This window comes from Anastrepha obliqua, chromosome 1, assembly GCF_027943255.1.
Source record: "Anastrepha obliqua isolate idAnaObli1 chromosome 1, idAnaObli1_1.0, whole genome shotgun sequence".
Taxonomy (NCBI): Eukaryota; Metazoa; Arthropoda; class Insecta; order Diptera; family Tephritidae; genus Anastrepha; species Anastrepha obliqua.
This window is the reverse complement of record NC_072892.1, coordinates 157409934-157417620: the sequence shown is the minus strand read 5'-3', so window position 1 is coordinate 157417620 and position 7687 is coordinate 157409934.

The following is a 7687-nucleotide window of genomic DNA, read 5'->3' as shown; positions in this document are numbered from 1 at the left end:
ATCGAGTGAGTGTTTCGTTTACGACTAGCCAGAGAAGTGGCGATAATACACCCACTTGAGGATTTCGCTATGTGCTTCCTTCCTTAAAATAGTCTTATTCCATTCTGCCATAATCATTCACCTTGAATGCCTCAACAATGTCCAGAAGTACTCCTAAAGCGTAATCCTTGTATTCCAAAGCTTTTCCAACATTAAAGACCGAAGTATGTAGTGCAGTCTCCGTGGATGTGCCCTTAATGAACGCGTGTTGTGATTTTGACAGCCCTTTAGTACGGAACCTGTCCCCAATATGGTTTGCCAAAACTTTTTCAGAATTTTTGAAGAACAGCAAAATTTGGCTACCTGTAGGTAAATAAGCTGAGCATTTCTTAAAATTGTTGCACATGCAAAAGTACCCGTAATCCCATCATTTCAAAATAATTAAAATGAAACTTCACAAACATTTCAAGCACCCTTTGTGGCTACTAAAATATGGTACTCAGCTCAATAGCCAAAAGAGGGCACAATTCAATCAAAACAATATTTTTTCAACCTTTTTTATTTTGTAAACAAAAATCCAGTGAAGCTTGAAATGATGACAGCAATTCTGATATGTTGTAATAACAATTCCAGGAATATCAAATGAAACCAAGCAAAAAAAATTCAAACTTTTGAAAAAATATCTCCCTATCATTAGGTTCATTGACCAAGCCAACATTTTTTTATATTTATAATATAAATAAGCAGCACAAATAAGCAAAAAATATGAAATCAATAACCGAAAAATTTAGGTTGCCACTAAATGAGCATCAAGCTAGCGCAATAGCGTCCGAAATGTGGCAATCAACAAGCGTGAATCCTGGTGTACAAAAAGTGTAGAAATACAAAAAAATTCTAAAGTAATGAGGGAACAATAAATGGTGTACAAGCAGCTGAGGGATGTGAGTGCAAAGGAGAAGCATGCAAAGAGTGAAAAGAAAAAAGCAAAGTGTACATAACGAAAAGTGAGCGATAAGATACACAAACATTTGCGTAAAGTCAATGAGACAAGCGTAATATTTTTAGTCTAGCCAAGTCAAATTGAAGCATGGCATCATAGATGAAGAGGAATTCCATGAACTTGAACTGTCAATGGTGAAATGTCACCAAGAGGGAAATGGATGGAAAGTGACAGAAAATACATACACATGTGACAAAGAACAAGGTTGGGCACAAGTGGCGCCATGTATTTATAAATATTTGTACGTTGAAATATTGACTAGCATCATACAAATATATTTGCATTTAATAAAGGGTGGTTAAATTTCAAGGGCCGATGTTGAATGTGAACCACACCTAAACGTCAACGACATCGTTGGACTTCTTTCTTTGGGGTTATTTGAAAGAAAAGGTGTACGTCGATAAGCCAGCAACAATTCAAGAGCTAAAGGATGAGATAATTCGGCACATTAACGGCATAGAACCTCAATTATGCCTCAGGGTCATCGAAAATTTGGACCATCGGATGGAGGTGTGCCGATCGGTTGCCTTTCATATTTTGCGCTCAAATCAGGGTTTTAAGGCAGATGATCTCTTAAATCGATTGTTTGAGTGCTCAAAAGCACGCTTGGGTGGGGCGAGAGAAATCGCATCGTCTTAGGGAAGGACAACTCGTCTTCGGCTGTAGGATTTTGTTGATTCTCCGAAAACTTCTAGTAAATAAATAGTTGTATACCATGCAGAATTGACTGTTTTAAGTTCCTCTAGTGATTCATTTGCGACTGAGGTGTTTCTTCCGCGAACGACTTTTGTTGGATTAAGCACGGATTAAGACGGTCCAGAAACGAATTGCAAGCTGTCCGAATGTAACTTGCAGCTATTTTGGCAGACTCGTGGACAATGGCTTTTTTCAGCGACTCAAGACAGGTGAATCTTTTACTTTGGACTTTGCTCTCCAAAATGGCCCAAAGAGAATAACCCATCGGACTCGCGCCTGGTGAAATTGAAAGCCATTGTGTGGACATTATGAAGTTCGGAATGTTGTATTTTAGCTATTCTTGGTTCACTCGAGCTTTGTGAGACGGTGCCGAACCCTGTTGAAACGTCCATGGTCTGCCGCCGAACTATTTGTCTGCCCACGGATTCAAAGTAACCTCCAGAATACTTTCCCGATGATATTTCGCATTTGTCTTGACGCGAAGCTCGATGAAAACGATTGGAGAGCGCCCATCTGCGGCTACAGCGGTCCAAGCCATTATCTGTGGCGGGTGCTGAATCCTGGTGTCCAATCGATGATTCAGATTCTCGTATGAACAGTCGGTCAAATAAACCCTATCGTAAACCCAATTCATAAAGCTCAATTTTAAAAATTTTCTCATCAGAAAACACACATTTCCGAACCGCTTTCGGCCAAGCGAAGCAACTCCTTCGCTCTCTCAAGTTTGACTTGTTGCTGCTTTGGTGTGAGATCATGCACCTTTGGGATCTTGTAAGGCATGACTTTGAGATCATTTTGAAGTATGCGGCGGATGCTATAGTCAGATATGTTCCGTTCTTTCGCATTTGATTGGCACTTCGTTGGTGACTTCGATGAAGTCGCTTCTTCAATTTTTGAACCATTTCACGTGACGTCGTTGCGTTACCAATTGACGCACCGCAGCGATATTTTGTGGCACGAAATTCATCGGGAAAAGATCGACAGCCACCATGTCGAGAATCGTAATAAATCATTGCACGAAAATTTTCACGAGTTAATTCTATCCTGTAGGCTAGGGGAATTTTTCAACTCATTGAAAATAGCGCAAATAAGGCTCACAAGCGAAAACGTTAGATGAAAGCTTATGCTAAGGTATACCAAAATTTTTAAATAAAATATCAAATTGGAGCTTCTCACACGTTGTGTTGCAAAGGCACGAAATGTAAGAGGCACCAAAATATAGCTGCACCCGGCCACTACTTCCTGTGGCTTAGACTGGTTCATTATTATTATTATGTGGGCGATATGGCACTGCAAGCTTAAGATCTTTTGTGCCTCTTTACAGGGTTTTCAATGTTTTCAATGTTCGTTTCCTTTTGGTAGTAATGAGCCCAGCTGCGGAAGGATTTTAATATCTTATTAGCCGCTCCATTTCTGGTAGATTTCTATGCTATTTGGTTGAAATTAGGCACAAAATTAAAGAGTCACGAAATTTGATTTTTAAATTATCCACCAAAGCATTTTTACGATTCAAGTACTGATCTTTAAGTTATTAGGGCCAAAAAAATATTGGAGAACAGTCCTTTAATAACCTATTAGAATTATAAGAATCATCAGCATTATTGTTGACTAGACAATCGTGGTCGGGCCTTTGCCTGCTACAGCTTATGTCTCCGATTGCCTTAGTTTCATGCCTGTGCCTTCCACGCCCCAAAATCCCAAAAAAGCTGCATCTTCATCGCCACCATCAATCCATATTCTATAGCTGTGGCACTTCCTAAAGAGTATTTGTTGAGGTGGGTAGTCGGTATTAGCCCGTAATATGTGATCTGTCCATCTCAGTCCGGTGCACGTACAGTTTCTCAAGTCAAGATTCTAGGGCTTTCCTCTATCACCTTTATCACATATCGCGCCGCCAAAGGTTTTTTGCAGCACTCTCCTTTCAAAGATCAGCAGCTTCTGTTTATCTGCATCTCTGAGTGACCAGACTTCACTACCCTATAGCAAGATGAGAATAATAATTGGGCGGTACATACGATACGGTACGATACCTCATACTCTTGCGTAGAAGGTGGCTCTTTAGGTGATTGTACAGAGAGAAACAGCAGCAGTTCGTCATTAGGATTGTGTAAGCAATTTCTGCAGAAATTTTGTTGTCATGAACTCACGGTTACTCATAGGTACTTAAATTCCTTCAGCACTTCGAAACCGTAATCACCGATTTTAAGTACTTGATTACAATTGAGTCTGATATAGTCCGAAGAAGTTGAATAAAGGCTTTAGTTTTGGCTTCGTAAACCCATATTTTTGGCTGCTCTTTCTATACTATCGAAGGCTTCTTTCAAATAACGTTGCGAAGATGCAATAATATCTTTGTCGTCCGCGTAAGCCAGCACTGAATCGATTTAAATAAAATAGTTTTGTTTTGTGTTTACGCCTGAATCTTGGATAATCTTTTCAAGGGCAATATGAAAGAGAAGACATGATAGTCCATACCCTTGCCGAAGTCCGTTCAGAGTGGCGAAATCTCGCAACAGATCGTTTTGAACTCGTGTGACGTTTCTTACATTGTGCATAGCCGACCGCGTCACGCGCATTAGCTTATCGGGAATACCGAACTCCGCCATCGCTGAAAAGAACTTATGTCGAATTATGCTGTCGTAAGCTGCTTATGCTACCTGTCATGTCCGACCGACTGTTGCAGATGCCCCTGCCATTAAGCAGAAGGAACAGTAAGTAGCTGGTTGGAATGAAGATGAGCCACTTTCTATGGGCAAAGTACATGGAAAAGGTGGGCATCTCAGACAGTGCACCCTGCCCAGTATGAGGAGAGGGAATGATACGGCGGACCACTTTTTGTGCATCTGCCCTGCCTTCGCTCGAATCAGGCTTGAGGTCACTGATGTGTTAAGAAGTGACCACTTTGGTTCCTTGGCACCACAAGATTTACTCAGGTTTCTTCGGAAGGCGGGTAGATTTAAAGAAAATTAAAAAGGGAACCCGAGTGCAGTACAATGGACTTTGTGTTGTTTCACAGGTCGTCATGTCGTACTCACGAGACTTTACTAATAAGTTTCTTAGTACGAAAATTTGCTCAATCGTTGATCTGCCTTTCTGAAATCCGTCCTGGTAGCTACTAAGTATATTTTGTATAACTAAATAAGATCAGTTAAAAAAAGGAGTGTGATAATTATTTTCAGAAAATAATATACTTAAGGGGGGGGGGGTGGGGTAGGGTCACAAAATCGAATTTTTTTTTCTTCACTCATCTTATAGTAAATCATTTCAAGAATGTTGTGTCAAAATTTTAAGTGGATCGGAGCAGAACTCTCAAAGTTATAGCCTTTGTAGGCACTCTACCTCGAATGCGGAGCATTGATAATTTTTCAGAGTCATTTTTTCAAACGCGTTTTTCCCGAAACGACTTCTTAAAAGTCGGTGGCAATCACAACTCCGAAACTATTCAACCGATTCTTTTCAAATTTGGCATACGTTTTCTAAATCAAAAATACCTCCCCCCCACTGTTTTTTTTTTATTTATTTTTTTTAAGGTTGTTTTTCACTTACAAATATGGCGAAATTTTTCGCCAAAAATGCTCGTTTTACGTTTTTTTGCCACCAAAACTACAAAAATGAAAAAAAAAAATTTATTAATGGGGGGGGGGGGGGGGGGGAGCATTACGTCATACTTTAACTGAAAAATTCGACTTTTTTAGTTTCAGATGATTCTACAACGAATGCCGATTGGCACCGCAGAGCACCTCTCGAAAAACATATCTCCAAAAAAACTCTGTCATGGGCTTATTTGTCAATATTTTGTTATTAATATTTTTTAAAAACTTATTGAAAAGATGTACAATAACATGCAACTGATTTTATTAAAGTATCTTAAGCCATATTTCTGTAAAAAATTCAAAAAAAAGTGTTTTTTTTAGCGCTAAACCCTACCACCCCCTTCAATGAATACTCAAAAAGAATTCGATGTTCTGAACAAATTTTTATATCAGAACTACGTTTCTAAAGTAGAGAGTGGTATCAAAGAAAATTGTAAATCTTTTTGGCAGTTCATTAACGGTAAAAAGAAAACCACTGGAATTCCAGAAAAATGCATTATTTGGGCGAAACGTTGTCGGACATTCAAAAAATTAGTAACCTTTTTGGTAGATTTTTTTCGATCTGTTTATGTTCATCAATCCGACACCGGAATAGAAGATAGCTCTTTTAACAGGTCACGAACAAATAAAGGTTTCCAGCTCTCATCTAATGATGTACTCAGGAGGCCTTGGCAAATGGCCCAACTCCTGGAGAAGATGGCTTCCCTCCTATATTACTAAAAAACTGTGCTACATCGCTAGCAAAACCATTAACAATTATCTTCAATAAATCACTAGCTTCTGGTGAGCTTTTACATAATTGGAAAAAATCGTTTATCATACCGATACATAAGTCTGGAAGCAAGTCGGAAGTCCAAAATTATCGCCCTATCTGCAAAATCTCTTGCATACCTAAACTCTTTGAAAAGCTAGTTTATGATTTGATTTTCTTCCAAATTTCAAATCTCATATCGCCTAATCAGCACGGCTTTGTTAAGAGTAGATCTACTGCTACGAATTAAGGGTTATTTACAAATTATATCTTAAACCAATTTGAAACAGGTCAACAATGCGATGTCATATTCACCGATTTTTCGAAAGCGTTCCATAGAGTCAGCCATAGTCTTCATCCTAGCTTACTCAAGTGGCTTGCATCTTATCTAGCAGATAGAACTCAATTCGTTCGTATAAATAACATAAAATCTGATGCCATCAAAGTTACCTCAGGCGTACCTCAAGGTAGCCATCTTGGGCCACTATTATTCTTAATGTTTGTTAATGACATTCCAGACGTTTTCGAGACATCACGTTGTCTGATGTATGCAGATGACTTGAAAATTTGCAGTCGGGTAGAGAACGTAACTGACTGCATAAGACTTCTAGAAGGCTTAACAAGATTGGAAGCTTGGTGTGATGATAACTCCTTACCTCTTAATGCTGGTAAATGCCAGCACATATCATTCAGTAGACGAAAAGTTACGATTGATTTCGATTACAAGTTGGGCACTACCACCCTCATAAAAATGTATGAAAAGAAAGACTTGGGGGCATATTTACTTCGAAAATGTCGTTTTCTAAACATATAGACTTTATGATTGTCAAGTATAGATCTATGCTTGGTTTTGTAATAAGGAATTCAATAGAGTTCCAGGATATTTCTACGCTGAAAAATTTGTATTTTTCTCTTGTGAAATCAAACCTCGAATATTGCAGCATCATTTGGGATCCATTCTATATGGGTTCATCTTTAATAATTGAAAAGGTTCAAATACGTTTCACTCGATTTGCTATTTATTCACTTCGTTGGCCTTGCAGTTTGCCTGCAAATAAAAGTAGATGTCTTTTGTTAGCATTGCCAACTTTAGAAATGCGGAGAAAAACTTCATCGGTAATGTTTATAAGGGACATAGTTACGAATCATATCAAATGTCACTTCTTGCTGGAGCTAATACTCTTTAATTGTCCCACTCGTAATCTAAGACTCAGCAATATGTTCCATTTACCTTATCACAAGACCAATTTTAGTCGAAATGAACCGCTTGCACGTTGTATAAGACAGTCTAACCAGTTAGACAAACATTTGGATATATTCTCTAACTCACGAGAGACTTTCAAATCAAAACTTAATCTGGAGATACACTTTTTGAATTGTGACTAATGTATCTCACAGTATATTTACCATATATTATATTTAAGCTTTAGTATTAGTAATCTATTTAAGTTATACTTCAATTGATGAAATGAATAAATAAATGCATTTTGCTTCACTTTCATAACCCTCTGTACATAGGTAGTTGCCAATAGAATGATTGTAATATTTACTATATCAAGCATCCCACGCTTTTAACTCTACTTTGAATTACTCTATTTGTATCTTAATTTTTGTTACAATTCTGTTCTGAGGTAGTTGACTATGGCTGATCGTTCGATTTGCTATTAC